This window comes from Notamacropus eugenii, chromosome 2 (assembly GCF_028372415.1).
Source record: "Notamacropus eugenii isolate mMacEug1 chromosome 2, mMacEug1.pri_v2, whole genome shotgun sequence".
Taxonomy (NCBI): domain Eukaryota; kingdom Metazoa; phylum Chordata; class Mammalia; order Diprotodontia; family Macropodidae; genus Notamacropus; species Notamacropus eugenii.
Window position 1 is genome coordinate 281,076,704 of NC_092873.1, and position 14,987 is coordinate 281,091,690.

The window sequence follows — 14,987 nt, forward strand, 5'->3', positions numbered from 1 at the left end:
GATGCTTTACTAAAAGCCATTAACATGGCTTCAGAGGCTTAAAACTATCAGAAAAGAGTCTTCGTTGAAGAAAAGAGTGAAGAAGCCTGGTAGATGACTCTTAATGCATACTTTTGCCTAAAGAGACCAATGATATCAAGACCTGCAGTCCAGATCCATGATGTTCTCAGGTATATAGTTTTCTCTAAAGTATGTGCCTCATTGCTAGGTATCAGTATATTCTTCCTTTCATCCCGCCTGTCTCCCTTACCCCCAACCTCCAGGAACCACCATTGGTGGAATAGTATGACTCAAGTATATGGTGGGCTTTCAGGTTTTGATTATTCCTGCTTTTGCTTCTCATTGAGTAAATGATATGATTATTCTTACTTTTGCTTTCTTGGTTAGTAATGTTTCAGGTTAATGGTCTCCTTGTCCCTAACTGGTATAAATGATAATCTCCCAGTTGGGGAACACAGATACTACAGCTATAAACATGTATTTCCCCCATATCACAGTTACTTCTAGAATACTGAGTAGAGGTTGTAGCACTGCAGTTCACACATCTGGGACAAAAAACAAACAAATAAACAAATAACAAACAAAAAAACTCAAGTCTGCCTTGCTGAGAATAAGTTTGATCAGAGAAATCAGGCTAGAAGCAAACATTCCAGAGTTAGGTGATAACACAAGGTGACTGGACCAAGACCAGCACAACTGAGAGACTGGGGACAGCATAGGTGACCTTGAGATTGCCAGAGTTTGGTATCAATACTGCATCTAGATGCTTTTCTGAGCAGAAAAGATGGAAAAAAAAGTGGACTAGAAGATAATACAATTAAATTAATTAAGACCTAGTTGATAGGTTATACTTAGAGTGCAGATGTTAATGTCAATGTGAAAGGAAGTCTCCAGAGGAGTACCAAGGCTCTGTGACTGCTCCTGTGCTGTTTAGTCATTTTATTACTGACTTAGGTAAGGATGTGATCACCAAATATGAAAATTGACACAAAGATTATAATGGATGTTATCATTTTGAAAGATATTAACATGCTGTAGCATTGGGCTAAATAGAACATGATGAAATCCAAAAGGGATAAATGGAAAGTTTTATGTTTGGGAAGGAAAAAAAAATAACCTTACAAACAGATAATGGGAAAGCATGTTTATACAGCTAGGGCAGCTAATTGAAACAATAGATAGAATGTGGGTTCTGGAGTTGGGAGAACCTAAGTTCAAATCTGGCCTCAGAAACTTACCAGCTATGTGATCCTAGGCAAATCACTTCACCCTGTTTGCCTCAGTTCCTCATCTGTAAAATGGGCTGAAGAAGAAATTGGCAAACCACTACAGTATCTTTTCAAAGAAAATGCCAAATAGTATCATGGAGAATTAGATACAACTGAAACAACACAACAAGTGTTTAGACAGCTGTTCTGAAAAATATGTGTTTGTTTTAATAGATTTCAACCTCAATATTTCAGCATTGTGAGATGTAGGCCAAAAGAACTAATGCAATTGTGGTCCATAGTAAGGAAGGCATAACTTTATGCCATCGGCAAACTTCATTTGGCATAACGCATTCATAGGCCCAAAGAGCTGTGAAACTGTTCATACCCATTGAACAGCAATACCACTAAAATGTCTGTATTCAAAGACATCAAAACAGTGAAAAAAGGAAAAGGACCTATGTGTACAAAAATATTTATAGCAGTTTTTTTGTGGTGGCAAAGAATTGGAGATTAATAGTATACCTATCAATTTGGGAATGGCTGAATAAGTTATGTTTATGTGATTGCGATGGAATACTATTGTTCCATAAGAAATGATGAGCAGGGGAGCCAAAATGGGAGAGTTAACAACATGGACTTTCTAGAACACTCCCCCGATCCCAGTCAAATACCTGTAAAAATGACTCTAAACAAATTTTGAAGCTGTAGAACCCACAGAATGATGGAGTGAAGCAAATCTCTAGCCCAAGACAGCCTGGAAGGTTTCTGGGAAGCAACTATCATGCCATGCTGGAAGCGGAGTGTAGTCCAGTATCACCCACACCAGCATAGAGGGGACCTGAGCAGGCCTTGGGGGGACTGAATCTCTTGCATCTGTGGCAGTTTCCAGACTTCACAAATTTCACAAATTGGAGGGACAGTGGAAAAAAAAATCTGTTGGGCCTGAGGGAGGGAGTAGAGTGGTCTGGCCCTAGCCCCAGAGTAGCAGAGTGGGGAGGGGGCAGAGGAACCCACAGCAGCCACAACAGCATCAGGGGCAGCTGCAGCAACTGTTTCTGAAGCTCTAGACCTACATATCATGGTGGGATCAAATAGCTGACAGTACACCCCTAACCCCCACTGGAAGCAGAGAACTACCTTGACAAAGAGCTCAAAAGCCAAGAAATGGCTGGGGATATAAGCAAAAACCAGAAAAAGAATCAGACTATAGAATCTTATTTTGGTGACATGGAAGAGCAAAACAGGCAAACAGAAGACAATAAAATCCAAGCTCCTGTATGTAAAGGCTCCAAGAAAACATGAGTTGATCTCAGGTCATGGAAGAGCTTAAGAAGGATTTTGAAAAACAAACAAGAGAAGTAGAGCAAAACTTGGGAAGAGAAATGAGAGTGATGCAAGAAAATCATGAAAAACCAATCAACTGCTTGCTAAAAGGGACCAAAAAATGCTGAAGAAAATAATACTTTAAAAAATAGACCAATCCAAATGTCAAAAGAGATCCAAAAAGCCAATTAAGAGAAGAATGCCCTAAAGAGCAAAATTGGCCAGATGGAAAAGGAGGTCCAAAAGCTCACTGAAGAAAATGGTTCCTTAAAGATTAGAATGGAGCAGATGAAAGCTGATGACTTTATGAAAAATCAAGAAATTGTAAGACAAAACCAAAGGAATGAAAAAATGGGAGAAAACATGAAATATCTCATTGGAAAAACAACTGACCTGGAAAATAGATCCAGAAGAGACAATTTAAAAATTATGGGACTACCTGAAAGCCAGACACCATCTTTCAAGAAATTATCAAGGAAAACTGCCCTGATATTCTAGATCCAGAGTATAAAATAAATACTGAAAGAATCAATTGATCGCCTCCTGAAAGAGATCTGAAAAGGAAAACTCCTAGGAATGTTGTAACCAGAGCTCCCAGATCAAGGAGAAAATATTGCAAGCAGCCAGAAGGAAACAATTTGAGTATTGTGGAAATATGATCAGGATAACACAAGATATATCAGCTTCTACATTAAGGGATTGAAAGGCTTGGAATATGATGTTCCAGAGGTCCAAGGAGCTAGGTTTAAAACCAAGAATCATCCTACCCAGCAAAACTGAGTATAATCCTTCAAGGGAAAAAATGGCTATTCAGTGAAATAGAAGACTTTCAAGTATTCTTGATGAAAAGACTACAGCTGAATAGAAAATTTGACTTTCAAATACAAGAATCAAGAGAAGCATGAAAAGGCAAACAGGAAAGAGAAATCATAAGGGACTTACTAAAGTTGAACTGCTTACATTCCTACATAGAAAGATAATATTTGTAATTATTGAAACATTTCTCAAGAGTGGTTGTACGGATTATATACATATAGACAAAGGGCATAAGGTGAGTTGAATAGGAAGGGATGACATCTAAAAAACTAAAATTAAGGGATGAGAGAGGAATATATTGGGAGGAAAAAGGGAGAAATAGAATGGGGCAAATTATCTCATATAAAAGAGGTAAGAAAGAGTTTTTTCAATGAAGGGGAAGAGGGGAGAGGGGAGATTCAGGGATGTGGAACCTGCAAACTCGAACCCACATGTGACCCTGTAGGTCACTTCATGGAAAAAAGTTGTTGAATTCATTCAAAGGGCCTCACCTGAGGACCTAGAGGACCACATGTGGCCTCGAGGTTGCAGGTTCCACACTCCTGAGTCTCCAGACAATAGACATTCTCGATCCTATGTGGTTCTTCTGTTGTGCATAATTCAAATTCTTTATTGAGTAATTCTGGATCTCACTTATTGTTGTCTGCAGTTATCCAGTGTTTCTAGCAATCAGCATAATGTCATTCACAAATAGGAGCATCTGGAGGACCCCACCATCTATAGTGAATTAATTCCTCTACAAACTGTCTTTGGCATTTGACTTTTTCCATGTCAATGAAAAATACTCTGGTGAGTATACATCTTGTAACGTTTCCTCAAGTACTGAGAATCAGTGTGTCTATAAACAAAATGATCTCTATTCTCATATCTCTGAGGGTATATTATGAGATTTTATATGTGTTTATGCATGGGGGATAGTTTAACAAAAGAAAGACTTTAACACACCTTTTTGCTCTACAGAATAAAATACTTTCTTATCAACAGATACAGTTGGATCTGTATTCTCAGTACCATTCTGTTCATTGTGTTATCATGAAGATATGCAGTCTACTTTGAATTATTACTTACAAAAATCTCCGCCTGTTCCTGTCTAATACCTTTGTCAGTGGATTAACAATGAAAAAGAGGTCCATGTGAAAGTCATGTGAAATTTATTGCATGTGTAGCTCATTTATTATGTAGAGATGGGGAAATAGGCTTATATGTCTGTAATTAGTGCTATTTTCACAGTCCTTTTTTTGTGGGGATAAAAAGATATTTCACGCCTTTGACATTCTCTCCTCTTTCCTATAATTTGGAAATATTTCTCAAGTATCCTCAAATGCTGTCCTGCTGCTAATATGGAAATAATCTATATGACCCTTTTTTAATTTAATGTCATTTTCACACCCACTAGCAGCTTTTCTGATTTGAGTCCAAATAAGTTATCGCCACTGTACTTGAGGATGATTAAAATCTTTCTTATGTTTGTTGTCCTGTCAGCTTTATCTTTAAATGGTTTTAGGATGATTTTTCTTAGCTGAGTTTCTGTACAAATCTTTAATATTGTTTTTGGCAGTTCACTACTTCTGGCCATTTTAAGAAGCAATAATGATCATAATATTCCACAATCTTTCTCCATAACAAATGAGTTTATGTACAAAACCTTTGTTGCCTGTGGATGTTGCATCTTTCTGTCTGGTAAGAAGATCAAGTGTTTGCTAGCTGAATTATGTCAATAAGTCTTCTAGGATCTGTTGGTCTCCCTGCTATAGCAATGAATTTCTATCAGCTAAATTTCTTTACGAAAGTGCTATAATCTGTGTCAGTATTTTCCCCCTCATCCACTTCCCAGTTTTTAGCTTCGACAATGTTAAAAATCAGTAAAAACTATGCTAATTCTGAGCTCACTTTTTTCAGGGACTAAGGCAGTATAGGGAGAAAGTGTGCTCCCAAAAATGTGTGTGTGTGTGTGTGTGTGTCTGTATGTGTGTGTGTGCGTGTATGCTTATACTTCTGTTCTTGGCGTGTCTATTTGTAAAATGAAATGTAGAGCTAGTTACTGGTAGCTAAGAGTTGGGGAGAACATGCCAAGACTGGGGATTCAAGTTGGTGGCATTAGAGGAGACACTTCAACTTCCATCAACAGTGACCATGGAACCCTGAGGAGTAGATGTAGCAGCATGATTCTGGAATAATAATACCAGAATGAATATTCATTATGTTAGCTAACATTGAGTTCTACAGTCATGGATTTAATGGGTCAGTGATATACTTAAGAAGCAATGAGTTCAGTGTGCAGTTCAATATGTAGTCAAATAATCTAAGTTCAAATATCAGTTTTTCTACTTACTAAACACAAGTCTCACACAAGCCAGGCCTTTATGGGCTTCAGTTTACTCACATGTTAAAGAAAGGAGTGAAACTAGGTTATTTCTTAAGGTCCTCCATAGCTTCATCTAGTAAAGAGCAATGAAATGAGACTTTGAAAGCCTACCTTGACTTTTGGCAATTTGTCTATAAGAGATGACTTGGGCATTGACTATTATTAGTGTAAGGTAGTGTTCCCCTTAAACTGGTATCATACAACAAAACAAACAAACAAACAAAAAATACTTGATAATGGATACAACATCTGTCTTATAGATGGGATCAGGACACTGGATTAAAAGCTTTAAATACTACTGACATTTTCAGTTGAAGTGATATTTCCATTTATGTATTATGATATCATTTGCCTATTAATCTGAATTCATTTTCACGTAGGTGGACTATGCGAAGATAACCCACAGACAGTTTGTCATAAATGCAACAAACCCGAGGGCTTTTGTAAAGCTCATGAAAGGGTTTCTGTGAATCCTAGTGCAATTGTCATTTAAATAGATTATAAATGCAAATTTTGAACTACTTTGCATGTTTATATTCTTAAGATGTTTTCAAGCTCTGAGTCATCAACCATGAGCAGAAGTGATAAGTCTTTGGAAATATTTTAATTTACATTTTGAGGACAGTTGTAGACTAAAATTGAAAAATGGATGTTCTTAACTATAACAGAATACTAAAATACACAATTGGGTCTAGCATCTCACTGATGTAGGTTATTTATCCTCTGTGACTCTTGCACATGTTCACTAGAATTCACCAAAATAAATTTTGATGCAGAGAATTCACCCAACATGCTTAGATCTTCATTTTTTCTTGACAACCTATGGGGCACACAGATTGTCCATTGATCAAGCCTCATTCACTTTCCTTTTGTTTCTTAGAGATCTTCTTTTGCATCTTTTCATCATAACAACTCAGATATTTCTTAGACATTATTTTGCATCACTTCATCATAATATGTTTAGTTTAAAAATAGAATAAGAATAGTTAAAAGGAAAATGTTAAATATTTGCATATTGTTGATAATCTACATACTAGATACGATTGGCTAATTGATACCTGTACACATGCCAACTGCTTTGTGGACCACCCAGGGAGAAAGTATTCAGAAAATGTGATACTTTGAGAATATGATTAGAGTGGAGAAAAGTTAAGGGATAGAGAGCTAGGAAAGGAATAAAATTGATCATCAAATATAGTTCTCAACCCCATTTCTGTGTGAAATAAACAATTTCCCTCCAATCATAGCTAGACTTTTGTTACATATATAGAATCAGATCTAACATTGAAGTGTGAAAAGAAAGTACCTCTACCTTCAAAGAAAAAATACCTTTACCTGAAGAAGGTGCTAGTGGGTAACACTTCATAAAGTAGTTGATCTTTGAAACCAGAATGTTCCACTTTTCAGGAGGGTTAGGAAGCCGGAAAGAAGGACATGTGACTTTTGGCATTCATGTAGTACATGACCTTTGAAAAACCAGTGAAAGAAGAATCTACCTATGATATATAGACAAAGGTAAAATAGACATGTGCTTTCATGCTATTCAGAGTGAGTGCTTGTTTTCTTGTATGAAATATGTTATTGTCTTCTATCTTGTTTCTTCTAAGCAACACCCTTGAGAGCAGCTATCTTTTCAAATCAGGGGTGAGATATCCTTTCTGTACACACTGGAGGTGAAAGTCAACCTCCTTTTTTCACTTCCCTTCATTCCCTCTTCTCTCTGGCTTAAATAAAAACCCAAGTGGCAGTTGTGAGCAAGTAAGGCCCAGCCAGGTCCTCCAGCACCATGCTTTGGAGCTTCAAGCTATCTGCATGTCATTTGGGCATTGGAAATTGGGGAAAGGTAACATGATGATTTCATCTCCTTATATACTTCATATACAAATGGATTTAAAAGAGAACAAATGTTGTAGTTTTAAAAAGGAAAAGAATAAACTTGAAAATTATTTAAGCTTTTGTTATTACTTAAAAACTGCTAGAATATATTATTAGAAGAGGGATAGTCAGCTGACATCTAAGAAGGAAATAACTTTTTCTTTTGCATAGTTGTGATACATCCTCAGATGTACTTTAAAAATGGAAAGACTTTTTTTTTCTAACTGGAAAAAAATTATTTACTATTTTGAATAAGAGAATAAGATAACCTGGACCTTTAAACAAACAATTTGAATAATGCATAGTTTATTCCAAAAGCCATCCCTTCATTCATATTGAGCAATTTAAAGGTTGATTGATGATGCTTGACATAGAGTATGAGTCATTTGTCAGGCATTGTTGTGTACCATATGCTGTTATCAGATGAAGTATGGAAGGGAGATAATTAAGAGATTGAAGTAGGAAAGAGCAGTATTTCATTCATTGTGGGAATAAAGTTTTAGAAACGCAGATTCCTTAGAAAGCATCAAAAAAGGGGAGCCAATAGTTTCTACCTGTTTAAGGTAAGGGGCTCTATACACATTCTTCCACTCCCCTTACTTTATGACCCTTAATTAGGAAATAGAATAAATAGAAACATTGTCTAGAAACCAATTGAATGCATTGCTTTTGATTCTAAACAAACCTTTAGAAACAGAATATTATTACATTTAAAAATTAATAATTAAAAGAATTGCCTAAAGGAAAATCTAAATGTGTTGAGAAAGATGGGTGGTCATATTTCCAAATGAAGGAGAGTTGGGAAAAAAAAAAAACAAACAACAACAGCAGTTTAGAGCAGGGGTAGGGAACCTGGGACCTCAAGGCCACATGTAACTTTCTGAGTCTTGAGGTATGACTTTTTGATTGAGTCCAAGTTTTACTGAACAAATTCTTTTATTAAGGGGATTTATTCTGTGAAGTTTAGATGCAGTCAAAGAGCTGTACTTAAAGGCCTGGAGGGAAATATGTGGCCTTGACACCCCAGTTCCCCACCCCTGATTTATAGCAATAAAGTTTCCCAACCCAACTTCCCCTTCATTGCTTAGGATCATTGTATTATTTGTGGAATGTAAAGAGCAATTATTATTTCACAGAAACCTACTGGAGAGAAATGATAATTGCTCATTTTTTTGTGACAACATCACAGCAAGACCACCTGATTCTGTTTCTTCTTGAGTTTCATAACAGTGGGAAATGTAAGGAGAATAGTGTTTGCTACCAAATTCCTTTTGATTTTGTAGGCAGAGCAAAAATAATAACCTATTTTTGATTGTTTTAATAAAAATGAAATGGATTTGTACGTGGTTTCAATGACAGATTCTTTGCCATTATTTACTAGCTTTGATACAAGAAAATTTAGTACAGGTTCTTTGAAATTATGTACATTGCACAGCATAGTACCAGTTCAGTCAGACATCAAGCATTTATTAAGATTTTTCCTATGTACCAGGCAATATGCTAAGTGCTGGGTTACAGAAAGAAGAAAGACAATCCTTGTCCTCAATGATCACACAATCTAATGGTATGCAGATATACTGAAGATGCATCTTCCTAAGTCTGACATTATCTATGCAATTTAGGGCCAAGGAATGGGTGGAGAAAACAGGGTGCTAGAAGAGTCCCCTCTCAAAGAACAACTTTAGGTACTTGTTTTGGTCTTTTCTAAAAGATTTCAAGATTCTTTATGCTATAGACAGGAAGAAAAGAACTTCAAGATAAATTTGTGCTCTTTTATATTCCTGTCCCCCTTCACATTTGTCTTTGCCCAAACATTTGCAAAAGTCTTTAAGAAAATACTTTCTCTTTAGAGTAAGAACATGCTCCAGCATTGGTACACCCCAGTTGGTGCAGAGCTAGGGTAGGGTGTGGAGGAGCTCTGTGTCTCCTAGTGATGAAAAGGCAGCTAGCTGCACTAGCCAGTCTGTCCGTCACTGATCTAGAGCCACTCATGATACTGTTTTCAGTTAGATCTGCAGGGTTCCCTCCTTGCCTCACCTTGTTCATGAGCCAGGAGGAACAATGACCCCACAACCTGCCCAAGGTCCACGGGAATGGGAGTACAGGTGGAAACCATCTCCCCTAGAAACAGGCACACCTTCTTCAAGCATGCTAAGACTTACGTGGTACAGTACAAGGATGAAAAGTATGATTCCTCCCATGACAGAAATAACGTCCTTCAAGTTTGTGATGGACAAGCAGAAGGGGATCAGAGGCTGGGAAGAAAGAGTAGCACAAATGAGTGTAGGCTAGAGAGCAAAAATGACTCTCTCCAGATTATACCTATCATTCCAAGAGTCATCCAGGCATCATTCCACCAAATGCTAATCTCATCTTTGATGTGGAACTTTAAAATTGGTATGACAGAAATGGTTTCATTTCCTTAACTCTCTGTTTCTTCAATTGGACACACAAAGGAGTCCAGAATTTTGGCTTCAAGAAGAATGCATATTAATTTTTATGGAACATTTCCCCTGATAGTCTTGCTACATTTACTGTTTAAATATCTACTCTGATTGACTGTTATCAATTGGCTTTGCTTCCAACTCTTTCTCCTTGTACATGTGTTGTCTCTAAACTAAATACTATAAAGCTTAACTTGTTGATTCATCTTTTTGTTTTTGTTCTTTGGGGACTATATTTAAATGGAAATCTTTGGGATATAAATTTCAGATTAAGTTTATGATGAAGAATTAATAGCACACAGATGGGTTAACTCTAGAGTGGTTGTTGCCATTAGTTCAGGAAGAGAACCAAAATGACATCATTGTGTTAGAGTTAAGTTATAATGTCGCTGACTGTGGCTGATCAGACTAATACAAGCTCAGAATGTTCTACTATAGATAGATGGGGCACAAATAGTCCATGTGAACATTAAACTTGGACACCTTGCATTTCTTTTGAGCTATTTCAATTCTGCTTTGATTATACAGAACAGCTCTTTCTCTGATAAGGGCACATCAAATTGGGCTGTCCTGTGTCAGTGCCTCCCATGTCATGCAATCAATTCCAAAGTTCTTAAGAAAGACCTTGAAAGTGTATTTGTCTCAATTTTTCTGACCACTGTGTGAGTGCTTGCCCTGACATTTCTGTAAAATAGTCTTTTAGGCAACTGCACGTTTGGCATCTGAACAATGTGACCAGCCCATCTAAGTCTTTTTCTGAAGTAGAGTTTGAAGTATTTGCAGAATAGTTAGAGAAAGGACCTCAGTATCTGGTATTTTATCCTGCCAGGTGATCTTCAGAATCTTCCTAAGACAATTCACATGGAAGTGATTCAGTTTCCTAGGATGATGCTGGTAGATTGTCCAGGTTTCACAGACGTACAAAAATAAGGTCAACACAATGGCTCTGTAGACCTTCAGTTTAATAAGCAGTCTAATACCTTTTTTTCTTCTTTGAAGCCTCCCAAACATTGAGCTAGTCCTGGCATTGCATGTGTCAACTTCATTATTGAGGTACATGTCTCAGGAAAGTATACTGACAAGGTAGATGAGCTTATCCACAGTATTCAAAACTTCGCCATTTGCTGTAATCAGTAGTTTTATGTATGCTTGGTGTAGTCTGGCTGATGGAGCACCTGTGTTTTCTGGTGTTCATTTTTAGGCTACAATTAGTACAAGCAGCAGACAATCAATCCATACTTTGATGCATCTTAGCTTCAGAGGCTGTATTAAGTGCACAATCATTTGCAAACAACCAAATGCACCAACAATCTCTCGATTTTAGTCTTGGCTTATAGCCTTTTCAAGTTGAATAATTTCTCATTAGTGTGGTAGCTGACCTTGATGCTATGTTTGTCCTCATTGAAAGCATCTGACAGCATGGCTGAAAACATAATGATAAAAAAGCATGAGAAGGGGGTGGGGTCAAGATGGAGTAGTAGAAGCAGGGACCTACTGGAACTCTCCCCTAAACCCCTCAAAAACCTGTAAAAATGGCTCTAAGCAAATTCTAGAGAAGCAGAAACCAAAAAATGACAACTGAAGCAAATTTCCAGTCCAAGGCAATTGAGAAAGCCCATAGGAATGATCTGTCATATCAGGCTAGGAGCAGAATGCAGTTCAGCGTGGGCCACACCAGTAAGGATGGAGCTGGAGCATGCCTTAAGGGACTGGCTATCTAGCAGCTGCTGTGGTTTCCAGACTTCTCAACCCACAAACAACAAAGATGGCTTCAAAGGTCAGTGGGGAACATCTCTCACCTGGCTGAGAGGGCATCATAGTTTAGCCCATTACCAGGCCCAGTCCAGGTCCCAGTGCCTGCTGTCAGAGCACTCCACTTAACAAAGAGATCAAAAGTCAAGTAATTGGCTGGGAAAATAAGGAAATAGGGCAAAAGAAACAGACTATAGATTTTTCTTTCTCAGTGAAGAGGTATTTTCTTGCATCATTTGTAATGAGGAAGATTAAAACATACAACTAGAAGATAGCAAAGTCAAACCTCATGCAACTAGAGCCTCCAAGAAAAATGTGAATTGGTCTCAGACCATGAAAAAGCTCAAAAATATTTTGAAAATCAAGCAAGAGAAAGAGAGGAAAAATTGGGAAGACAAATGAGAGTGATGCAAGAAAATAATGAAAAACAAGTTTACAGCTTGCTAAAGGACCCTCCCCCTCAATGCTTAATAAAATAACACCTCTAAAATTAGACTAACACAAGTGGCAAAAGAGGTTCAAAAAGCCAATGAGGAGAAGCATAATGGGCCAAATGGAAATAGAGAGCCAAAAGCTCACTGAAGAAAAGAATTGCTTTAAAATTAGAATGGAGCAAATGGAAGCTAATGACTTTATGAGAAATCAAGAAGTTATAAAACAAAACCAAAAGAATGAGAAAATAGAAGATAATGTGAAATATCTCAATGGAAAAACCACTGACCTGAAAAATAGATCCAGGAGAAAGAATTTAAAAAATATTAGAACACCTGAAAGCCATGATCAAAAATAGAGCCTAGAAATTATCAAGGAAAACTGTTCTCTGATATTCTAGAATAAAAGAGTAAAACAAAAATGGAAAGAATCCACCAATCACCTCCTGAAAGAGATACCAAAAGGAAAACTCCCTGGAATATTGTAGCCAAATTCCAGAGTTCCCAGGTCAAGGAGAAAAAAATTGAAAGCAGTTAGAAAGAAACAATTCAAGTTTTGTGGAAACACAATCAAGATAACACTAGATTTAGCATCTTCTACACGAAGGGATTGGAGGGCTTGGAATATGACATTCCAGAGGTCAAAGGAGCTAAGATTAAAATCAAGAATCACCTACTCAGCAAAACTGAGTATAATAGTTCAGGGAGAAAAATGGAACTTCAATGAAATAGAAGATTTTAAGCATTCTTGCTGAAAACATCAGAGCTGAGTATAAAATTTGACTTTCAAATGTAAGAATCAAGAGAAGCATGAAAAGGTAAACAGGAAAGAAAAACCATAAGGGACTTATTAAAGTTGAACTGTTTTCATTCCTACAAGGGAAAATGATATTTGTAACTCATGAGACTTTTCTCAGTATTAGAATAGTTGGAGGAAATATATGTGTGTGTGTGTATGTATACATATGTATATGTATGTATGTGGGTGTATAGTATATGTATGTATATGTATGTATGTTTACATAAACACACATATATATGGGGGGACAGGGTGAGCTGAATATGAAGGAATGATAACTAAAAAATAAAATTAAGTATTGAGAGGAATGTAGTAGGAGAAAAAGTAAAGAAGAGGTAGAATATAGTAAATAATCTTACATAAAAGAGACAAGAAAAAGCTTTTACAATGAAGGGGAAGAAGGGGAAGGTGAGAGGGAATAAGTGAGCCTTCTTTTCATTGGATTTGAATTCAGGAGGGAATAACATACAGGCTCAATTGAATATGGAAGCTTAGTTTACCTTACAGGAAAACAGGGGGGAAGGGGTTAAGAGAGGGGAATAACAGAAGGAATGGCAGATTGGGAAAGAGTTGATCAGAAGCAAATACTTTGGTAGAGGAATAGGTCAAGGAGAGAATAGAATAAATGGAGTGTGGGACAGGATAGAGGGAAATAAAGTTAGTCTTTCACAGAATGACTGTTATGGAAGTGTTTTGCATGACAATATATTTATAACCTATATTGAATTGCTTGCCTTCTCAATGAAGGTGGGTGGGGAGAAGGGAAGGGAGAAAATGTGGAACTCAAAGCTTTAAAAATGAATGTTAAAAATTGTTTTTACATTTAACTAGGAAACAAGATATATAGGCAATGGTGTATAGATATCTATCTTGCCCTACGGGAAAATAGAAGGGGGAGAGTGAAAGAAGGGAGGGTATATTGGAGGAAAGTGTAATCAAAATATATGCAGTCCTGGGGTGGTGGGAGGGGGGAGATGGGGAGGAAATTTGATTTTCAATATTTTGTGGAAGTGAATGTTGAAAACTAGAAATAAATATTTAAAAAAAAAAAAGCACGGGAGAAAGAAAGCAACCTTGTCTCACTTCACTGCTCACTGGGAAGAAAAGCTGGAGAGCACTGTCCATTATCCAAAATTGAGGCAAGCATAAAATTGACATATAATACTGATTAATTTCTCCAGACAACTAAATTTTGACATAATTTTCAATAAACCCTCATGACTTATAGTATCAAAGGCATTGGACAGACCTACAGAACCCTGTTCTGTTCCTGGTCTTTCTCCTGAAGTTCTTGGGCAGTAAATACCATATTGAATGTTCCTCAGCCCTTTCTGCTCAGGTAGATGACCATCTTCTAGATGAAGGATCAACCTATTAAAAAAGATGCCAGGAAGAATCTTGCCAGTATGACTAAGAGAGACACACCCCTCCCCCTTGTGATTGTCAGAGGACAATCTGTTTCCTTTACCTTCACAGAGATGGATGGTGGAAGTGTCTTTGAATTTCTGCAGAATAACCAACTCTTGCCATATAACCCAGAAAACTTCAGTCAGCTTTTGTATGATCAATGGACCACCTCATAAGTCTTAGCTAGAATAGAATTCCTACTAGGTGCTTTGCCACAGAAGAGGAGCCTAATGACATCCAAATCTTCTTCTTCAGTTGGAAATTTCTCTAGAGAAGGATTGACTTCAATCTGAGGTAAGCAGTCAATGACTTCAGCATTGATTAATTGATTGATGGTCTTTTGAAAATGCCATGGAGGTATTCAGCCTGTCTCCAGGACTGTGTTTTTATCACTAATCAATGTTGCTCCATTGGCACTAGGTAATTGAGATGTGCCATAGATCTTTGACCCATAAATAGCCCTCAGGGCATCATAAAAATGCTTTGCATTGTCACTATCAGCATGAAACTGAATTTCATTGGCCTTCTTACTGAACCAAGAATTCTGTATCTCTCCAAGCTTCC

At 37.2% G+C, this 14,987-nt stretch overlaps 1 long non-coding RNA gene and 1 pseudogene across 3 annotated transcripts in view; both read left to right on the forward strand.

Annotated features, from left to right (window-relative positions):
* LOC140527323 (uncharacterized) overlaps positions 1–14,987 on the forward strand; it is a 357,549-nt gene that overhangs the window by 336,877 nt on the left and 5,685 nt on the right. For 2 of the 3 annotated variants that reach the window (XR_011974763.1, XR_011974762.1), the window contains 2 exons: positions 4,000–4,139; positions 14,493–14,717. This is a non-coding gene — a long non-coding RNA (uncharacterized lncRNA). The remainder of the gene's footprint in view (positions 1–3,999; positions 4,140–14,492; positions 14,718–14,987) is intronic. The other variant, XR_011974764.1, reaches the window with a different exon arrangement.
* Positions 7,901–13,505, forward strand: LOC140527322 (peptidyl-prolyl cis-trans isomerase FKBP1A pseudogene; annotated as a pseudogene).